Genomic DNA, 21,233 nt, shown 5'->3' on the forward strand with positions numbered 1-21,233 from the left:
ACCATGGACCAGTACATAAAGGGTGGTTACTAGGAGGGTGGAGACTCCCTTTTTACAAGGAGTCCCATGGAAAAGACAAGGGGTGATGGCGACAAGTTCCTATTGAAGTCCAAAAGAACATCTTCCGCAATGAGAACGGTTAGAGACTGGAATCATCTCCCAGGGGAAGCAATGGATTCCCATCCATCAGACAGTTCTAAGACTCAGCTTCACAGGGCCATCTCATTTTAACTGCACTATCACCTACAATAGTTGTTTCAGATGATCCTTGGTGTCCCTTCCAACCTGGCATTCTCTGATTCTGTGATTAGTGCTTTTGCCATCATAATCAAAAGACATAAGAAAAGACTTTTGTGTTTGATTCTTTCCTTGCTTTGAGACAAACGGAAGTTTTTTCTGAGCTTTCAATGCATTTTACTTTGAAACCAAAGAAATTAAAATCCAAGACAATTATACAGTCCTCTCCTATGAGGAATATCCCTTAGGTGAGAAGCATGCTATATTGGAGTTGGATCTTCAAAAACTAGACAGGAGAAGTGGCAAATCTCAAAAACTTTATTATGTACATGAGCAGCCTCATAAATACTGGGCTCAGGATTCTGATTCTGTGTTGCAGCTGTTGAGCATCTTTTAAACTCAGTACTGCGGAGCCAACATACCACTAGTGGGAGAAGGGAAGAGGGCAGCATGTAAGGGTGGATGTTGCACAGGGAATGAAACTGGTGAGTTTAGAAGAAAGAGCAAGGAGGTCAGAAGCTGAAGGAGGAGAGTAGCAAAGTGCTTATTTTGAAAGCTAAGATGTGTTGCTTGCCAACCATGTATATTATCTACAAATATGAAAAAACATGGAAAGTGAAGGAAAAAAATAGGTCACAAGAAAGTAGCTGATAGAGCTGAAAGAATACCTATTTTAAAAGTGTGGGTTTAATTTTTTTTTAATATATTATAATGCAGCTTGCCAGAGCATGTGGTGTGTTTATCTGCTTGTCACTTGTCTAAAGTAGCATACTTTTCAGAGTAATAACAACAGATTTCTCCTGAGTTTCTCACTGTTGTAAAGCTGTATTTGAGCATTGTTACAGTTTAAAACAGAAAGCAAAACAACTGTAAGATGTGTTTTCTGTTCTGCTTAAGGAAAGCAGGAAGGAAAATAACATTCACCACAGTTCCCTACAGATGTTCACTTGAATATAGGACAATGTGGTGCAAAATAGATACTTCTGAAATTGATACTTGACAGTGCCACCTATTGCTACAACAGCAGAACTAAAAGCAGTGTTTTGGATATGTATATGTCTAGACTGCACAGAAAAATGAAGGGTACCTCTTCATCTTGTCATTATTTCAAGGTTGTTTAAGTAATGTAGAAGTGTGAAATTGACCTTGCTTTATGGCTGTGAAATGGGCTACATTTTAAAAAAAGAATTTACTGGATGGAAGCATCACGGATGTGTGGCAAGATTCTGTTCCAGAAAGCTTGGAACTATTGGCACGTGATTGAAAGCCAGTGTCTGTATTTTGGCGGAACTTACTCAGCTTGGCTGTCCACCACCCCCTGCCTCCCCCCACCTTTACTGATGACATTAAAGTTCATATAATACAGTAGAAGAGTCATCCTAATAATCCTAAAACTGCTTTGGTAAAAACATTTTTTTAGCAAAACACTGGAAGTTTTCTAGAGCTTGAGTTTTAAGTTAAATGTGAACAGAAGAAAATGTTTTGTAGCAGAGAAAAGTAACTGGTAATGATGAAAAGTCTTTGTAGACAAAGACTTAATGATCTGGATGCATCTTAATACTTGGTGTCCTTTATCAGTTCCTTCAGTTAGGAAACATATAAGCAGATTTCTTCACCTGCCCTTTGAAGGATGATATTTGTTTTATGATAGAGGAACTAATGCTTATGGTAAGGATAACAAAAGATGTATAGGGGCAGCCTGAGATCAATTTTAGGTTTTAATTGTGGTTCTTAGCATTACTGATCCTTCTTACCGCCTCAGTCCTATTTTTGTTTCTACTAGAGAAACACCCTGCCCTAAAAGAATGCACATTTGTTGCTCATAACCTTTAAGAGCAAGAAAACAAGGGTTCCCTACATTGTTTTCTTCATGAAGGATTTCCATGGTGAAGTAAGAGCAAGAAAAGATGGAGCAGCTTGCAAGTAATTTATTGTTTCTTAGGGCCAGGTAGGTATCTCTCAGGAGTTTATTGGCACTTCCCATAGGTAATATCCTTTGTCTGAAGCTGTTCTCTTTCCTCAAAGATAGACAGGTCTCCTGTTACCCTTGCTGAGCTTCTGAAGAGCTAGATTGCCACAGTGCTTAAGGCAATCAAAGGAAGCAGCTATGGAGTGTATAGATATCTGTAGATTCAGAGGAGGTTCAGAAGGAGAAATAAAGGGTGACTTCATCATCCTAGTTAAGTTCAGGGCTGAAATCTAATTTGGCTAAACACAAAGTCTTTTAAACTATTTTTTTCCTCCCTTCAAATGATACCTAACTTCCTTTTCTCCTAGTTGTGTTCTGGACCTCTATTTGCGGTTGCTTTCATTCTCTGTGCCTGATCTACTGATCCAAGGTATACTTTCAGGTTGCAGATCAGGTTTAACATCTTTTTCCCAGTGTATTTGTTTTCAGTCCTTCTGTCTCTCTCCTTCTGAGTGATGTGACTGCCTGAAGCAGCACAAAGCCTTTAGTAACTACACTTTGCAGTATGGAGAAGAGGAAGGACGTAGCTGCCTAATGGTTTACTTCATGGTTGGATTTTGTTTGCTCTCTCTTGGATCTCCATGCTGAGTCTCTTCTGCTTTGTTCCTATACATTTTATCTTCTAGTTTGTGTTTGTAGCTGCTTGCTCTCTTGGTGTTCCTTAGCATTGCTACTGCTTCATTTTTTTCTTGTTTATTTCTCTGCCTGTCATCTAGCCACAGAAGTAAAACAACAGTGCGATGCCAACAAAGTTTCAATTTTATGGTGCAAAGTTTAAACCCCCTTTATAATTTTCCTTAATTCAGATTATCCTGGTGCAAAAAAGGAACTAATTTTCAACAATTCAATTATTTGCCTTTGCAGCAGTCTGTATGCCCTCTTCCAACGACGTTTCAGGTTTAAAACCCATTACCTATGAAATATGTGAGGCAAGACACCTGCAATCGTGGCCAGCAGAGGGCCCTTCGGCTTGAAAGTCAAGGGGGGTGCTGAAGGCAGTCCTCTAAATAGGTTTAAATGGGCTGTGTGAGAAGAGAATCTTCACGAGAATCATGTAGTCCAGAGTATTTGCATTGTGATTGGTGATTTGTTGGCATTGTCTTCTACAAATCTGTGTCAAATCACCACTGTACCATGGAAGAATTGGGGAACTGAAGGAGAAAACGTGTTCCCCTGTACTAAGGTGTGAATTTACTGAAAGAAATTATACCTTTGTTGTGACCTTTTATTATCTAAAATTAAATGTAATAGTGTAAGTTAAAGCCGTCTTTTACAAACATTTTCCCCAAAGTGAATGCTTCTGACTTCTTTTTAGTTGTGATTTGATTTATTCTTTTAATTAGAAAGCAACTGAAATTGGAGAACACTGCCACCTGTTAATTGATTTTTGTGAATGATGGTGTAAATGACTTCACTGGAAATAGTAATCTATCTCCCCTTTCAGTCCTGTGCCGATATTGTTATCATGTAACACGATGCTAACATATGATTATATCTGCCATTAATGTGTTTAACAGCAGATGACAAATGTTATTAATATAAGAAGGGCCTCATGCTCTTCTGTTTGCCCTGGTGTAAATCAGAAGTTACTGCCTTGAACTGAAAAGATTTATTCATGTGTGAGAACTTATTGGTGTAAATTAGGAAAGTCAAGCCTGACATGTGGTGATGTACCAAATTATATTACAGGATATTTAAATTCTGTCTCCCACTGTGAACAGCAGGATACTGTTTTTATCCTTCCTGTTGAATGCAGAATCACTTTTCCATTTATAAATTGAACCTGAACAGAGTGCTCTCAGTATTGGCTGTTCCTCTGTTACTCCACATACAGAATATATTAAGACACCTGTTCATCCTTGTAAGGCAAACAACAAACAAACTAAAACACTTTCCTGTAAACAAATTGGTCTGTGATTAGTGGGACTAATGAAGCTTCACTGCCTGCAGATTTTTGCCATTCATCCCTGATGTCAGCAACCATCACCAGAAGAATTATTACTTGCTGTCTGCCCGTATTTACTATGATCTTCCTCTTGTCTTTTTTCCCCTGCAATAATGCCAGTTACCATGTTTCTCCATTCTTTAAATCTTCCCTCAATACCTTCTGCAGTTTCCTCCTGCCTTCTGTAGCCAACAGCAGTGCTTCTGCCTGGCCCTGGGTGACTCAGGTGCTGAGTTGCAGCTGGTCTGCTAGCAAACAGTTATTAGCCTCAGATTTCTCTTCTCAGAGGTGATGATAATTCAAATCTCTTGTTTTACTATCTGACAGATTTTCTTGGCGCTCAAGGGAATTTAAGGTCTTCAGGAACACTGGCTTCTGTTAAGTTTCATAGAAATGGATCAATAGATATTAAAAGTGTGTCTTTATTCCCTCTTCCTTTTCCAGTGATTGGTTTTTGTTAGACTAATTTCAGTTTGGTTTTGGTAAACTGTTGCTCTTTTCCTATGTTGCTTTCTTGTTTCTCAAATCAAGTGCAGTGGTTACCACCCTTGAAGTGATGTTATTGAATGGATAGAAAGCAAGCACAACTCAGGAAAGGAGTGCTTAGCCCCTTACTGTTTTCAAGGGCATATATGCAACTTTCATTAACAGCCTCCTAGATCATGTGCTTGAGGACAGTATGAAATGGTTGCCTTTAACATACCAAGAAGAGGAGAATGAATACAAAAAATCTTTAGCTTCCCAAAAAGAAAAATGGCAGATTATGTTATTACAGCATATAAAAGATACCGAAATGTAAATAATAATGCAATATATGAGGCTGAAAGGAACTTCGGGAGTCGTACCAGTTCCTCCTACTTTCCCAGTCCCTCTGGACTCCCTGCTTAAGCCAGGTCAAATAGAGCAGGTTGCTAAGAACTGTCTTAAGTTGAATGTTTGATATCTCCACTGCTGCTGACACCACAGCCTCTCTGAGCAGCCTATTCCAGTGTTTGACCACCTGTGCTAGGCAGCAGCATTTAACTAGGATGTCCTGTACCTCAGTTTGTGTCTCTTTCTTCCGTTCCTGTTAGTAGGCTCTTCTCAGTTACACCTTGCCTTCAGAGATATGCGCATACCGGTGAGATCTCCCCCGAGCCTTCGCTGCTTCAGGCTGAGCAGTCCCAGCTCTCAGCCTCTTGTCATGTCGCAATCCACACAAGTGTGTGTGATGCACGAATGTGTCCTGAATACAGTATCACAGTATCACTTAGGTTGGAAAGGACCTCGAGGATCATCGAGTCCAACCTATCAACACAGACCCCATGACTAGACCATGGCACCAAGTGCCACATCCAATCTCCCCTTGAACGCCTCCAGGGTCGATAACCACCTCCCTGGGCAACCCGTTCCAATGACGAATGACTCACTCGGTGAAGAACTTCCTCCTCACCTCGAGTCTAAACCTCTCCTGGCGCAGCTTGAGACTGTGTCCTCTTGTTCTGGTGTTGGTTGCCTGGGAGAAGAGGCCAACCCCTTCCTGGCTACAACCACCCTTCAGGTAGTTGTAGAGGGCAATGAGGTCACCCCTGAGCCTCCTCTTCTCCAGGCTAAACAATCCCAGCTCCCTCAGCCTCTCCTCATAGGGCTTGTGTTCAAGGCCTCTCCCCAGCCTTGTTGCCCTTCTCTGGACACGTTCAAGTGTTTCAATGTCCTTCTTAAACTGAGGGGCCCAGAACTGGACACAGTACTCAAACTCCCAGGCAACCAGCACCAGAATTCAGCCACCATAGTATTTAGCAGTAAATGTCGCAGAATAAAGATTCTTACTTGGGTAAGAAAAGTTCTGAATAATAGCCCACATGTGAACATTTCTTTCCTTTACGCCAGGAAAATGTATAAAAAGCTGGGATGCTCAGCATTACTGTGTGAGAATAGAAGTTGGGTGACAGTCTGTCCTCAAGATGGTTTCTTGAGGATTCTTTGCAAGCAGCATGATAATGTAGAAAATATTTTAGCAACTTAAACCCAGCAGGCACTCAGACAGAATTTGTGAGTCATAGCTACAGAAGGTACCTTGCAGCTTTTTTTTCTTTTTTTTTTTTTTGGTGTCATATTGCAAATGATTAGCCATTGTCTTTATAAGGTTTTGTACTTCATGGGGTTTTACATCAGCAATATTTATTTGGGATTACTGAATGCCTAGGTGCAACTCCTGGTGTTCCTTTTTACAACACGGATCATTCAGAAGGTCATTTGAAATTGTGTTCTCTGAAATTTAAATGCTAGTTATGTTTTCCAGAGATTTGCCACCTAAAAGTTGTCCTGCCAATGTGTGTGTGGATACTTGAAGTTACTGTTTTCATTGTAAAGGGGAAATCGTTCAAACCTCTTACCAATTACTGTTAAGTTAGTAAAGCTAGGAGCAATCAGTGTCCATTTGAAGTTCTACTTCTATCAGTGGCTATGTAGAACTTCACACTGCCTTAGCTCTTAATACCTGAGAATCCTTTCTAAGTGTGTTTATGCTCGCTTTGGTGCTATCCAGTACTTGGAATCTGAATACCAGTACTCTCAGTTGAGGCCTTTAAGCTCATTTGTTGCATTGAGTCTTTTCTGTGCTTTGCAAAATTGAAAGCATGTACAGTGTATTTATCGATGGGTATGTAATGAAAATGTCTACCAGTTTGGAAATTGGCCCATTTGCTCAGTGCAGAGCATTGCAAGAGAAATATCTGGGAGCACAATAACTATACTGTGCCTGGCAAGACGGCTTTTTGCTTAGCTTCACAGCACCGTATCTCCTGGTGAACACAAAGTTGCTTTCTCTATGCATTGCTTTCACAAGGGTGTGTGAAAAAAAAAAAACCCACCACAAAACCACAATGAACCAAACAATTTTTTTGTTTTGTAGGTTTTTTTTTTGTTTGTTTTAGTAAATATATATAAAAAAATGTTTCGACTGTAATGATTACCATGTAAATAGACTGAGCAGACATCTTCTGCGAATGAATAAACCACAGTCACTGAATCTTGTGCTGGCAAAGAATGTACACGTGGCTCTTCAGGAGCTAATGACCAAATCAAATTATTTCTGTTAATGAGGGACTAGTGATAAGGCATAAGCATTTCCAGATATACAAGCTATGTTGCTGCATTGTGTCAAGGTCTTTGCTTAAGCCCTAAACTAAAGAGTTGACAGGTATTGAGAGAGGCAAGGGCTAGAAATAATAAACAGGACATTCATTAAAAAAGCAAATCTGTATTTAAATTACAGTTTCCAAATGTAAATTGCCTTCAGTCCTGTGATAAATATAACTCTTACCTAAAAGGCAACCGGTAACCTGCTTCTGAATTGTCTGAATATTTGGTGCTGCTTACTTTGCAATTATTTTGGAAGCAACATCCAGTACATATGCCACATTTTTTTATTATTGTTTTGTTGTTTGTGGCTTTTTAATGAAATGTGATGGCTCTTGCCTTTTCCTCTTTCATAGCTGAGAAATGAGAGGAGTTGAAGAAATGTAATATTAAAACAGTGTATGATTTAGAAGTACTGTATTTTTATGTATTTATGTACATCATTCTGTAAAGGTAATTAGGTTTTAAAAAAAAGGACCAAATCAAAAGATGTATGAATTTCTCTAAAGTGCTTAATGAGGCCCAATATAAATCTGAATTTTGAATCACATTACTCCTGTCATATGCCCTCATTTCAAATGACAGTTCTGGCTTGCCACTCAGCTGTCCTTTCATTTTGTGTCACAAATTAACCAACCATGTGGTTTTATGTCACTGTTTCATTAGAGCAGTGCTACACTTAGAGATGGGAAAATTTCATTACAGCAGTTTTGCTATAAAGCAACTCACACTTCAGGAGGGTATCAAGGCCATATTTAGCTATTTTCAATATGGATAAATATAGAGGAGTGAAATATTCCTTCCAGCTTTTCACACTTCCTAACAATACTGCTCAATGCAAAGCGGTTTATGCTCATTAGCAGCAATGTATCAGCACCAAGGTGCTACATTGCTCTCCCACAGCCCTTGCTGCTCATGGATAACTAATACTGTATACAGCAGAGAAGGTATTTACAGGTGAAACCCTTCTTGGCAGTGTGTGTTTTTTGTGCCATTTAGTAAACCAGAGTGGCTATTATCCATAATTAAAGAAAGAGGATCTACTGAAATCATGAAAGGACAGAAAGGAACTGTGTGGGGTTTTGAATCTTCTGTTTGCTGAAGGGGGTTAGAATCTCATAATGCCTGTTTTTTAAGTTCTGTGACTTGATTCTGTGTTTCTTAGTCATACCATCCTATGGGGCAAAATATGTAAGTTAATACATAGAGTTTGATGCACTGATTTAGTATTCTGTGATTGGATTAATAATCTGGGGAACAGTGTAAATATAACTTTGTATTTGCCAGTGCAAAAGACATTATCAAGATGAGCTGGTGGGTATCAAGCCAAATAATTATTTTCTATCTCTGGCCAGAGGTAAAGAGATGCTAGAAGGAACAAGAAATAGAATCTAGGCCATACTGGTTCAGATCGATGGCTGTAAGTGGATACCTGGGGACAGTAAAAGAGGCAATCATAATTGAAATGCCACTTACTCTTTCCCAGGCTTTCAGCCCTTTTGGTCCCTGGACTTCCTGAGCTGGATGTGGTCTCAGCTGCATGGGAAATCTCAGTGGGGTTCTCTTCTGTGGATCTTTCTTGTCTTTGCTTAGATCCATGTAAACCTGTGGCCTCCCCAGCAAATGTGCATTTGCTTTGTAAAAAATCACCTTTTCTAAGGAGGGGGCAGGAAGAAAAAAACACAATGTTTTGAACCAGACTGCTGCTAGTTCTATTTGATGTCCTCTCATTTTTGTATGGAAAGAGACAGGGAGGTCGGGATAACATACCTGGCAGCTTTCTCTGTGGTGTCCTTTCCTCTGAGTGGTATGATTTTGTCAAAGCGGAATTCGTTAAGTGCAGGGCCCACTGTTTGCTGTATTGCTGTTTTCAGTGCTGTACACAGGGTGGGACGAGGAGACTGATGTGCCCTGTGGTTTTGGGAGGGGATGTTTTCCTCCTGAGCACCCAGGCAGGTGAGGGGAAAATGATCACTACCATATTGCTTATTCTCTTCCGATCTGACCAAAGCCCATAGGGACTTAGACCATTTAATGTAAAGAGCTGTGAATCATGGTATTTTTGTTGTGGTCTAGACAGTTTATAGGAATGTATACCTGTGTGAGATGAGGTAACAGAGGCATTCTTATCCTGTCTTTCAAGTGCACATGCCTTTAGCAACTCAGATTAGCTGCTTTTCATATGTAGAGAGGTGTATGTGAGTACCCCTCTGAAAAAAATTATATATATATATTTATTTATTCACACACTTATGTCTCTGAGAGACTCTTCTGGAGTTACTTTATTCATCCCTTTTAAAGAGACAATATGTAGGGTAGCTCAGTAGGCATGTAAATAATAACTTATCCAAAGACACTGTGGAATTGCAATTACTATTGATTTTTCATAAAATACTGTTCTTTGTTTATTGGAATGCTAAGTTCTTAATATACATCCAGAGCAAATTATACTTGTACTTCGAGTAGTGCCTGGTGATCGTGCTGTGAATAGTTGCACTTTCCTTTAGTGCACCACAAGGATGTTTCTCAATGCTTGAAGCTGATTTGAGTGTCTCTCTATTAGTGGCTGGTAAAGACGAGGCCTTTATTTGCAGGGTGTGTTAGCAAGGCTGCAGATCTTTTCAGGTGTTGACCAGCCATAAATGTGAGCCAGCTGCTGCTCCTAGCAGCACTAAAAGGCTGACAGAAACGGGTCTTGTCCCTCCCCTGCTGATGTTTCCTTCACTTTCAGGTAGCCGCAGTTCCTTTCATCCTTAGGTGAGCTGTGTCCAGCCTAATGGGATTATCCACCTCTTCCACTCCCTCTCCCCTGATGTTTGTGGCTTCACCTAAATAACTGTCTACTCCTGTTTGAATCTGGTTACTATGATGCCAATCTTTGAACTTATGCAGTAGTTCTGAAAGTTCATTTTCTGGCATTTTCACTGTATGTTTTATTCTTTTCTTCACTTGATTTTATCCTTTGTAATTGGAAACTCTCAGTGCAAAGTAATGGTAAATACAGTCTTATATTTACTTTCATGCTTACAAGTGAAGCTCCTGATTCATTTGCTCTGGTTCTTATCTATTTGTTTGTTTGTCTGTATCATTTCACTCAATCCCTTGGACTCAGTTGAGTCACACTGCTCAGTGTGGTGTTTATGTCTGCATGTAGATATACCAGCACTGCACATTTTAGTAATTGCTCAGGTTTATGCTGCAGTCTGTACTCTACAGTGACACTGATGAGTGTTTTGCTTAGTTGAGCTGCTTCAAACAGAAAAACTAAACCAAAACTAAATATTAAGAGACAGTGATTTTTCTTGTTGGTCATGGAGAATTGAGGCTTTACTGAGTCACAGGCCATGGTGGGCATAGCCTACAACGTGTTTCTCACTGTCCTCTCGTACAACACCAGAGTGACTTCCTTGACTCTTTGCTTTCTCCTTCTAACCACCCTCCCTTTTTTTTTTCTTTCAAGAAATGAATGAGTTCTTCACAACTGGCTTGTTTTTCTCTCTCCAAATTATTGAAAGATGTTATTTATTGCATTACCTGACATGTTTTGAGTCCTTAAATGCTTACTTGTTCCTTATTTAATGGTTACCTTAAGTAATAAAAATGTTTATAATTTTTAACTTACAGCTGAAGACACACAGAACCTGAAGTGTGCAAAGTGTTGTATAATGCTAAGTGGTATGAAAACTGGGCACCCAGTATTATTTTTCCTATCTTCCAGTGCCAAGATCCTAGCCAATTAAATGGAAATAGTGGCCTCTCGGGTGCGGTGTGGTTAGGGCCGCATGGCACTGGGCATGCCAGTGTGGCCATGCCAGGGGCCAGCAGTTTCAAAAATGAGCAGGAAAACAGAGAGTGATTGCCTTCCACTAAATGATCTAGTAATAAAGAAAAAAAAATTAATTAATAGTAGAGTGCAACATAAAGTATGTGCCAGCCAAGTCCAAATACAAATTGTCTGTTACGTAGATTTTGCAGTTCCCTGGCTTTTATGTGCTTGCAGCTGTGATACTCCATTTCTGTCATTACTGCATGTGTAATCTATAACCTTCAGCTAAGAAACACAGCTCATTAATTAATCATTAACAAGGGCAAGGCATGCAACAGTGTGGAGTGTGCCAAATCGTCGCTCAAAGTTTGTAAGCATATGACTGCTTGTAGGTCACATCTCGACAGTTCTGGCAGGGTGCTCTATAAGGACCAGGTTGTGCAGCATATAGTAAATGTATGGATTTTTTAATCAGTTACTTCAGTGGCTCTCAAAGTAATTTATGACTTTTCTTTATGTGTAATTAACTCCCTTTGTGCTCTGGTTAGGGGCGCTGTTACTGTGGTTACTGGCACTGCTGATAGTAGCTGAAAGTGAAGCAGCAGCATAGGCTGTGGCCTGAGTGTGTTGAGTATTTGTAACTGGAGTTACAGATCTTTCCATGTACCTCATCTTCACTGAGGTTGAGAAAAGTTCTGAAAATAAGCAAACTGTGGTGATGAGGCTGTTGTCGAGCTGGCCGGAACTGGTTGGAACTGGCTGGAACTGGCTGTGCCTGGCACCAGGCAGATTCGGCCTCTCCTCACACAGCCCACCCTGCAGCCTCTGCCAGCGCTTGGGCACCTGCTGCAATTACCAACAATGAAGCTGGCAAAATGACACTTTTTGACTTTATTTTCAGTGCAGATGATTTCTTATTAATCTCCCCTGATGAATTGACTGTTTGATGACAGTTTTATCTAAACTTGCAGTATGGCTGTGGAGCAAAGCTGCTTTTCCAGGTACGAGAAAGGTAGTGCCCTGTTCCTCCTGCTGCTTAGGAAATAATCATCTCTTCTCATTAGATGTTAATAAATTAGAAGAGAGCCAGAGTCTACAGAAATGCTGGGAGTCAGTGACAGGCCAGTAATGGGATATGACTTCTCTGAAAAAGATTTTACTCAGGTTTTCTGCACAGTTGGGTAGGATCTGCTGAAGTTCTTTTTGAGGAATCTGGTATTATTTATTGTAAGAGAAGTCTGAAAGGAACGACTCCACCTGGTCTGGTTGTGCTTCTTGCTTCATTTTGCTTATTCATTTATGTTAGTAGATGTCTATAAAAGTTTTTCACCTGTGCTCTTGGAGAACTGAACATCAAAGTGAAAAATCACTCGTTAGAATTTAGAGAGACATTTGAATGTCTCAGATTGCATTTTGAGCTACCCTTGGCAACACATGCCTTACTGGAAAGCCCTATAATGAAACATGAAGCTTGTTTTTATTTTTGCTAATTAATTTGCTACATGTATTTAGGTTGGGTTGTTTGGTTTTTTTATATATATTTTATTCAATTATAGCTAGACTCGTTCATCCTTCTTGGCTCTCTTACAGTAAAACAGGCCAAAGAGAGACTGAAGGCAGTTAATTGTAGCACTACAGTATTTTTCACAGTGTCAAAGGAGAAAGAAAATTAAATACTTTTAAACCTCCACTGTATCTGTAAAACTCAATGTTTACTTAAGGCTTTCAAAGTAATTTTTTCATCATCTTCTATATCTTCCCTACTAATTGCTACATAAGAAGACCTACTAACAGCAGCACAAGAGTCAAAAAGAGGTGGTGTGCATGGTGAGTCTCCCAGCAGTGGCTTCTTGGCAGTGCGGTGCATAAAGGGCTGAGGAGGAGTGCTGTCTGTTCCAGTTAGTTTACCTTTTGAAGTTGAAATACTTCCAGCTTTAGCTAACAGTTGCCACATGTCTTTGGTATTCAAGAGCTCCCCATGATCATGTTTTAAGAATCTGCATGAGATGATCTTCCTGGAGGATTAAAAGATGATCCTATACATCTGGTTACCACTGTCTGCATGAATCTGACTGGAGGCAGACTTTGGCTCCCACAAATTGCTTACTGTTATTGTTTTGGGGTACATTATAAGCATTGGTATTTCAGTGTAACCCAATGCTTCCTTTACCAATATTTCTGTTCCAAATTCAGCAATTCCTGAAATAGTGATATGCAAACAGGGAAGGTAAAAAAGAATTGGCAACTTTGAGCAAAGAGAGTAAATGGCACAGAATTGCCAAAGCAGGAGGTATGTAATCAACATTTAATTTGCATTGATTCATAGGTTGATAGGGTTGCACAAAAGACAGTAAGTGTAATAGTGAAAATAAGGAGATCATGAAAGAAAAGACTACATTCCAACCCCTAATTAGTGAGGTTATCTGTGTTTCAGCTTTCATATTTGTGAATTATAAGTGCTGGTTTTTTTTCACGTTGATTCATATTCTTAGAAGATCTCATGCCATGATTCTGGCCTTAAAGATTTTACATCATGCAAATGTACAGTGTGTATTGAATTCTTTGTCTTATTTAAATAATTGATGCTATATAGAAAGCTGTTGGCCTGAAATACAATTGCGTCTATTCATTTCTAGGGAGACAGACCTCAGCAGTTAAGTAGCGCTAGTACATCAAGCTTCTTTTTTGACCAGAAATAAGTACCATTAATTTAAGTTCACTAAAAGCAATAGATAAAGCTGGCAGAATTAAATACTCTCAATGTTAAAGGAAAATTGCTTAAAAGTTTCATTTTTGATTTTGTTTGAAAATGGAAGACATTAGATTGTCCTTATAGGGGTTTTATATGCATTTATGAAACGTTTGGCTCTCGTGTTGATGGTTTGCTTGGCTGTTCCACCTCCAGCCTGTGGTGGTTTTGTATTTTTTTGAGTAGGTGGCTATCAGCTGTGTGAATTTCTTTGGCAGCATGACCAATCACTTCTTGACTGCTTTTTCTTATTTTTCAGTTTCATAATGCAAGGTGAAACTTGGGGTTTTTTTTTTGCAACTCATCTTAACAAGTAGTTATGGCTCTGTCTAGATCACTTAATTGACCAGATGAAGAATAAATCAGTTGGTGAGACTGTGGACATGTAAGGTCATTTTTCCTTTCCAAACCTACTTTAGAGGATAGTGAAAATTGTGAAGAAAATGTGGGAACCAACAGGTAGTATAAAGTATGGCACAGTGAGAAAGAGAAGAAAAATTGTCAGAGGAAGCAACAGGTGGTCTGTGAAGTGGTGACATCTGAGAGTACTTGAAAATAAACTTTTCACAATGAAGACACCTGGAGGAGCAAATGTCTTCATCAAAACAATTTGAGGAATTCTATCCAAGAATGCCATGTCTGTCTTTGGGAACTGAGTAGAGAGGACATCTCTGCTAATTTTAGTAGTGTAAAAATTAAGTGACAAAGCGGTCTCATTGCTCGGTTTTCTACTTTTGATGCAGGGAGGAGGGAAAATGAGAGGTATGAGGAAAGATGCATTTAGAATATTGCTTTTTCATCCTAGATTGGGTAGATTGTGTTACTGAAATACTTTTAAAGTCTTTGCCTACTAGTATTTTACAGTTACTTTTTTTCCTGAAAGTTATACTTTTTTTCCTTCCTGACAGATCCTTCTTCCTTTTCATTGCCCTGAGTATTAAGAATTCTCTCTCACCTGATGAGCTAAAGACACAACCCATAACGACTACAAAATAGAGCATTGCTGACCTCCACTTTCAGTGAGTAGTCACAACTTCAGTTTTGTATCTTGTTTTGCTCTGAGATGTATTTATACTGTCAACCGAAGTGCTTCATCTATGCTTGAAAAATGTCTAAAAAGATCTCTGCAGGAAAGTGTTTTTGTAGAGGAAAGCAATTTTTCTCAGCACTTTTCTTCAGTGAATCTACTCCAGGCTTTTCCAGCTCTGCTGAATTACTTCAGAATGCTTCACTGAAAGAAATATGCCTTTTTTCTAACTACCTGAATTTTCCTTTGCTGGAGTTGCCCATTCTGGCAAATTCAGGATCAAATAAGGAAGTCAGGAATTTACTGCCCCTGGCATCAAGAGAAAGTTTTCCTTTGCTCAAGTGGGCTTTTTATTCAGGTTCTTAACAGAGCGAAAACTATGTCGCCAGTGTGAATGGCTGTGTATCATAAAGTTGTAGATCTTAGAATCACAGAATGGTAGGGGTTGGAATGGACATCTGGAGATCATCTAGTCCAAGCCCCTGTTAATACAGGTATGCCTAGATCAAGTTTCACAGCAACACATCTAAGTGGATTTTGAAAGTTCTCAGAGAAGGAGACTGCTCTGGGCAGCAGAGTAGAAGGGGAAGAGAAGATCCCTTGACCTGCTGTACAGAATACCTTTGGCCTTCTTGTCCATGGTCGCAGATTGTAAATCTGCATATCCTGTAATATATGCTGTACAAAGAAAAGATGAAGGGAAGAGCCTTTCAAATTATCTGCACTTTTGTGGTTTCTCTCAATGCTCAGAAGACATCCCATAATGTAAATAATGTTGTGTGTAGACCCTGGGATTTCACATAATTACATCCAGTGATACACTCACCCCAGTGTGTGCACCAGTGGAAGGAGGCTGTCTTGCTTCAGAGTGGATCAAGAGTAAAGGAAATAGAACCTTTACTTGATCAATTCCCATTTAAAAAAATTAAAAAAAAAAAGATCAGGTGTTGGAAAAATGCAATAAGTGAATCTTGAAAATAGATTTTACTATTACAAATGCATCTGTAAACTCTAATTCAAAAGTTCAGATGGGCAAGTACTTCTCATACCAAATTCCTGGAGAGCAAACATTAAGTGATAAAAGATACTGGTGCAGAAGCTCTCACTTTAGCTCTGTGTCTCAACTGCAGTTTGTCAGGAAAAGGTTGCAGAAGTTAGGTCCTCAGTGAAAATTTCAAAGCAACTGATAACTCAATCTCAAAACCCCCTAAGGTAGTCTTGGTTTGTTTGGTTTTACTGCCTGTTTTTTTTACAAAAGAACCTGAATAACACCAAGTGATCTCCCAAGGTCAGACAGCAAGTCAGAAGCAAAGCCAAATGTGAAATCACATTCTTGATTCTCTGCAAATGTGCCCATTTAAACTTTTCACAGTGGTGCCTAGAACCGGAATTTCCTTTTTTGCACTGCTCTAAAAAAAAATACTGAGGCCAGGAAGGATTTTCAAGTACAGGGAGGAAAAAAAAAAACAAACAAATCCTTCCTACTGCTCCCCATTGTGTGGCTGTGGCAGTTTGCTATGAGTCAAAACACACGCTGGGACAAGAGACCTTGATACTGTGGTGTTAGTGAGGAGCGGAGCCTTCCTTCACAGAGAAGTAGTTGCTTGAGAGGATTTCCACTAATTTGTCCAGCTTAGACAGGAGTCTTAACAGACACCCAGGAGGCAAGGGAACAACACAATAACCACAAAAAAGGTCACACACAGCACACATCTGATTTGGAGTTTTATATTGGAGGCTTTGGGATTCTGGGAGATGTTCTATCTTTCAATGTCACAATGAATTTTCCTTACCTGTGGGTTTAGGGTTGGGAATTTGTCTGGGTTTCTGTCCCTAGCACTGGTGACTTGTTTTTAGCATGCTGTAGGCTCTGCTGTTGAGCTTGCAGTGGTGAACCAGTACTATCTCAATCTTTATATTCCTCATTAAATTTCTGTTCCTGTGGATTTGTTGGTGTGATAATTAGTGCTGGTAACTTCTCATTTACTTCCTTTTTGTGTTGTTTGCCCAGCCTCTGAACACTGCCCATTTCTGCCTTTTCATTTGTTCTTCTTTATGCAACTGACAAAGACTCACCATCAGTTCCCAAACAAATTCTGTGATTCATTTTCCTCCATTGTGTCCTTCTCAAATGTCCACATTCAGAGGCCATTGCTATGACTTCTGTGTTTCAGTATATTTGTTAGGTTTGCTTTTTTTCTTGTGGTTTTATTTGTTTTCTTTTCAACAAAGTCTCCTGTCATTCTATCATGGTGGATCAAAGCCTTTAGAAACTACCTTAAAGAAAGAACAAGTTTAGGTTCTTGAACAAAACCCTCCTGGACTTATCCTCGAGGGAGAAATAATTTTCTTAGATTTATGCATCTTGACTGTAAATTCCTTTCTTCTGTGGGAGTGGGAAGAAAACAGCCTCTCAATCAGTGCCATCTTCAGTTCTCTTCGGAGTCCTGGGTCTGGAGGATGCAAATCTTTTTGCACCTTTAGGGGTACCACTCTGTTTGAAAACCTTCTGTATGAATAATCAAAACTACTTATAGGACATTGCTGCAGCAGTCCTCTGTTTATAACAAGGCTTAAATGCCTCTCCACCATGTTTGATTTGCTAGTTTCCAATGATATTCCAAGAGAACAAAAGTGTACAAAATTATAGAAAAATGTTCATCAGTTTTCCAAATGGCAGCACCTATCACCAACACTAATAATCTGGTTTTGAGCCTATACTTCTTGTTGTCTTAATTTCTGCTAGATTCCAGGGCAGGTTCTGCCAGTTGCACACACTTTTGTGTCCTCTAATAAGCTCCTGAGAGTTGCGTTCAGTGAGGGTTAACAGTAATTACTTGTGCTTACAAGTTTTTCATAGCAGTTTAATTATCTGGCTTCTGTCCCTTTTCTAGTGTAGTTCTGTGCTCACAGTCTCACCTCCATCCCATCCTGTGGCAATTCTGCCAAAAATCCTGATGTAAAATGCAGCCACCAAAACCCAACCCTCCTGCAAATGCCCAAAGTTCATTTCCACTGAATGGATTCTCTTCCATGAGATTGTGTAAACTTACTTTGTATCTTTTATTGTTTTGCTGAAAGAGCAGTCAATAGATGTGAAGAAAAAGTCTATATTCTCTAAAAAAGTAGTCTTGGAAACAATTTCATTTTTAAGCATGCTCTTATCCTTCCCTACAGCAAATTATTTCCTTTCCAGTGATTTTTGCACACTTGTTTTTGAATAGCGTGGCTTTTATTTCCTAAGCAGCAAACTCACACTCAGAACTTGATAAATAAAATATTTGCACTCAGAAATGGAAGCACTACACCAATGTAACTTCTGCTATTGATTTTTTTTTTTCTCCCTCCCTCCTGCATAACTGTTTTGGCAGCAAAGGCAGAGTACCATCTTGTGTAAGCATAAAACTTACTTAGAGTAAATTACTCTAAATTATAAACTAACCAATAAATCAGAATTGCTGCGGTGTTGTTCTGCCATTCCTCACCGCTCACCTAAAATCTGCATGCCGGATAAGAAACAATGCATCACAGAATTGTTCTGATTATTTTATTTTAAATGAATGCACTAAAACATATGCTTCCTGGAATTATCAGCAATAGCTCAACCTTATGAAAGAGCAAGGATATAGATTTGATTAAAGTGCATCATTACAATATGAATGATGATTATAGAATTAGAATCAGTACCCACGTTTTGGCAAATTATGTCTGTTGCCCATTACCTTTACTCCAACATATTCTGAGGAAGAAGAGGTAGTCCTTCTTTACATTTCTGTCCTTGTTTTTTTTTTTCAGTGGAGGCTACTAGAACATCAATGGAGTTTAAGCCATTAAATTTTAGGGGTAGCTTTAAATTTACCAGGACATATGCCCACACGTTGGCCTTAGTATTGCAAAGTACTCGTTAGGAGAGACATTTATTTAGCAGCATTTCTTAAGACACAAGATTTTGTATTGGGAGACACCTGAAGAACTGTCATTTCTCAAGTCCTGTATGAATATATGAGAAATGGAATCTTCTTTTGAATAAATTGAGGCCTCTGTCAGATATATGGAAGATGGGAGTCTTCCATGCAGAACGCTAAGTCTAGGATGATTTATGGGGTGGGGGGGAAAGGAAAGATGACTGTGTCTTAAAATATTTTTAGTGGACTGTAGTTATGACTGAGTGGCTATAATGAGAAAACTAGCTGTATAATACCACAGAATTATCACAGAATGTGCTGGCCAACATAACTAGATGTTTGAAATCCTGGAATTTTGACTGATTACTATGTAGCATGCAAAGGTGAGTGATGATGAGCAGATATGATAGTATTCAGTAATTTATAAAGATTCTCTTGGAGTTAGGTACAAATTGTAATAAAAACAATTGCCATTCTGTGCTGTGAAACTGTATAATTTGTATATTTTTAAATATACTTCAGTAAATAATGGGGCTTTGTATAAAATGTCTTTGTGGATAAAACACATACACAGAGACACACACACAAATAAACCAACCAGCCAAAATCAAACAAAAAACCCTGAAGTGAACACTTTTTTTGATCTTGGACTTTTTTTCTAACTACATGTTGTAGTTTTAAGAAGAGAGCTCTTCTTTGTGCTTCTATGAGAGTACGGGACTGTGGGTGGAAGGGTTGGGGGAAGAATGCTGTAGGCTGACCTAGAATGCAAACTTGAAGGAAATTTTAGGCTCACCATCTGATTGCTTCTCAAGGTGAGGTTGAAAGAGACAGATCTTTACTAGAAACACTGAGATGGCGAACCCTAAGAAAAGAGTTACAGCTCATCACAGATGACTGTCTATGAAAGACTGCCATGTAACCTGCTACAAGTACTGAATATGGATATTTGACAGGAAGGAAAACATAAAATCCCATCTGTGGTGCGCTTGGTAATCTATTATTTATTTATATTTTATCCATTCTTTTCTGTGCTGAAAACTCTGAACTGGCAATTTTAGATCTTTGTGGAACTGATTCTGAAGTTTTACTGGAAACTTGGTGTGATTTCAGAAGAAATTACATGTGCCCAAGACTGATGTAGCCCTTCATGTTTGATGATGAATCCTGAGCTGAACTATTTCAGAACTACTTCATGAAAAGGAAAAGGTTTGCAGTCAGCATCCTTCTTGGAAGGAGCCCTCTGTTAGTAATTACTTTGTGACTGGAGTTTGAGGTACTGTGACTGTGTAGGTGTTTGATAAATGTTTTTGGTGGAATAGAGAACACGTGAGGAATGAGTGGTTGAAGCTGCATTTCACTTCCAGACATTCTGGTGCAGGTCAGTTTCTTTGCCCTCAAGAACAGCTTATTTTTGTGTATGTAAAGAAAAGAAATCGTTAAGAAAAAGACTCTTGCGCAGGTAGACCTTTTCCTGCAGGTTTCCCCTTCACTTTTCATTGTGCTATTTGTATTTAGAGAAGTAGCAAGTACAAACTTGTTCATTAATCTTTGCCTATTATAAAATATGCTCTAGTTCTGAATCAGTCTCAGATCAAATCACAAGTTAACTGCTAGTCAACAAGCTATATCTACCTGTATAGGGTCTTAAAAAGTCATCTTTTAGAGATAGAAAATAGTAGATAGAGCTAATCTGCCATCACAGTGAGAACCCAAAATGTTCCGCACTCACAAACATTTTGGTATCACAAAGAGCTACCACCGTAAGTACTCCACCTGACAGCTATATATATTTGCCTCTGAAGTTGGGACATGAATCAGTTACAATAAGCCTGAAAGCAGGCTCAGATGTCATCCTGGAGATTGCTGCTTTTGACTGCAGGGAAGGCGATATTAGAATGAGCAAGATACCTTGCAAGAATAAATCAGTTTTGAGTAATAGGGAGTCCTCCAAAGGTGCTAATAATGCAGTAGAAAAACATGTCAGTAGGGCATTGGAGAGTGACAAGATTATGCTGCAGTGTAGCAGTGTTGCAATTCCAGTAGGTATATGAAGCAAGATGATTCACAGCATAAATAATGTTTGGTTTACACTTTTATTCTTCTTTTAAATTTGAAGTTGTGTGCAGGGAGGGTTGTGGTTTGCCAGTTGTTTTCAACCTGTTATTTATTCTTCAGTCTCCCTCTGCCTTATACAAGGCGCAGTCAGTGATAAATTTGTCATTTACATAAACATTTTTCACAATGGTAGTAAGTCTGCAGTGACCTGAAGTGGAAAACCAGTAATGACTGCTATTGTCTTGCATGACCCACTATAGAAAACCCAAATATACCTAACTTTAAAAATGCAGGTTTCAGCAGGCCAATTTAAAATTATACTTTTGGTTTGATAAACTCAATATAGCTGGATTTTTAATTTTTTTTTAATTTTTTTTTTCAACCTAGCACCTGCTCACCTGTGTTAATGGCAGATGGATATAACCTTATCATTTGGAACATGTGCAGCAGAAGCAGC

At 39.0% G+C, this 21,233-nt stretch overlaps 1 protein-coding gene across 14 annotated transcripts in view; it reads left to right on the forward strand.

The window, feature by feature from the left end:
* TENM2 (teneurin transmembrane protein 2) overlaps window positions 1-21,233 on the forward strand; it is a 686,412-nt gene that overhangs the window by 54,270 nt on the left and 610,909 nt on the right. For 13 of the 14 annotated variants that reach the window (XM_068158288.1, XM_068158315.1, XM_068158323.1 and 10 more), the window contains exon 2: window positions 14,695-14,805. The exons of the other annotated variant lie outside the window; for it this stretch is intronic. The gene's annotated coding sequence lies outside the window, so the exon portion shown is untranslated. The remainder of the gene's footprint in view (window positions 1-14,694; window positions 14,806-21,233) is intronic. 14 annotated transcript variants of the gene reach the window in all.

Source organism: Melanerpes formicivorus, unplaced genomic scaffold, assembly GCF_026170545.1.
Source record: "Melanerpes formicivorus ecotype bairdi unplaced genomic scaffold, bMelFor1.0.p_v2 SCAF_2, whole genome shotgun sequence".
Taxonomy (NCBI): Eukaryota; Metazoa; Chordata; class Aves; order Piciformes; family Picidae; genus Melanerpes; species Melanerpes formicivorus.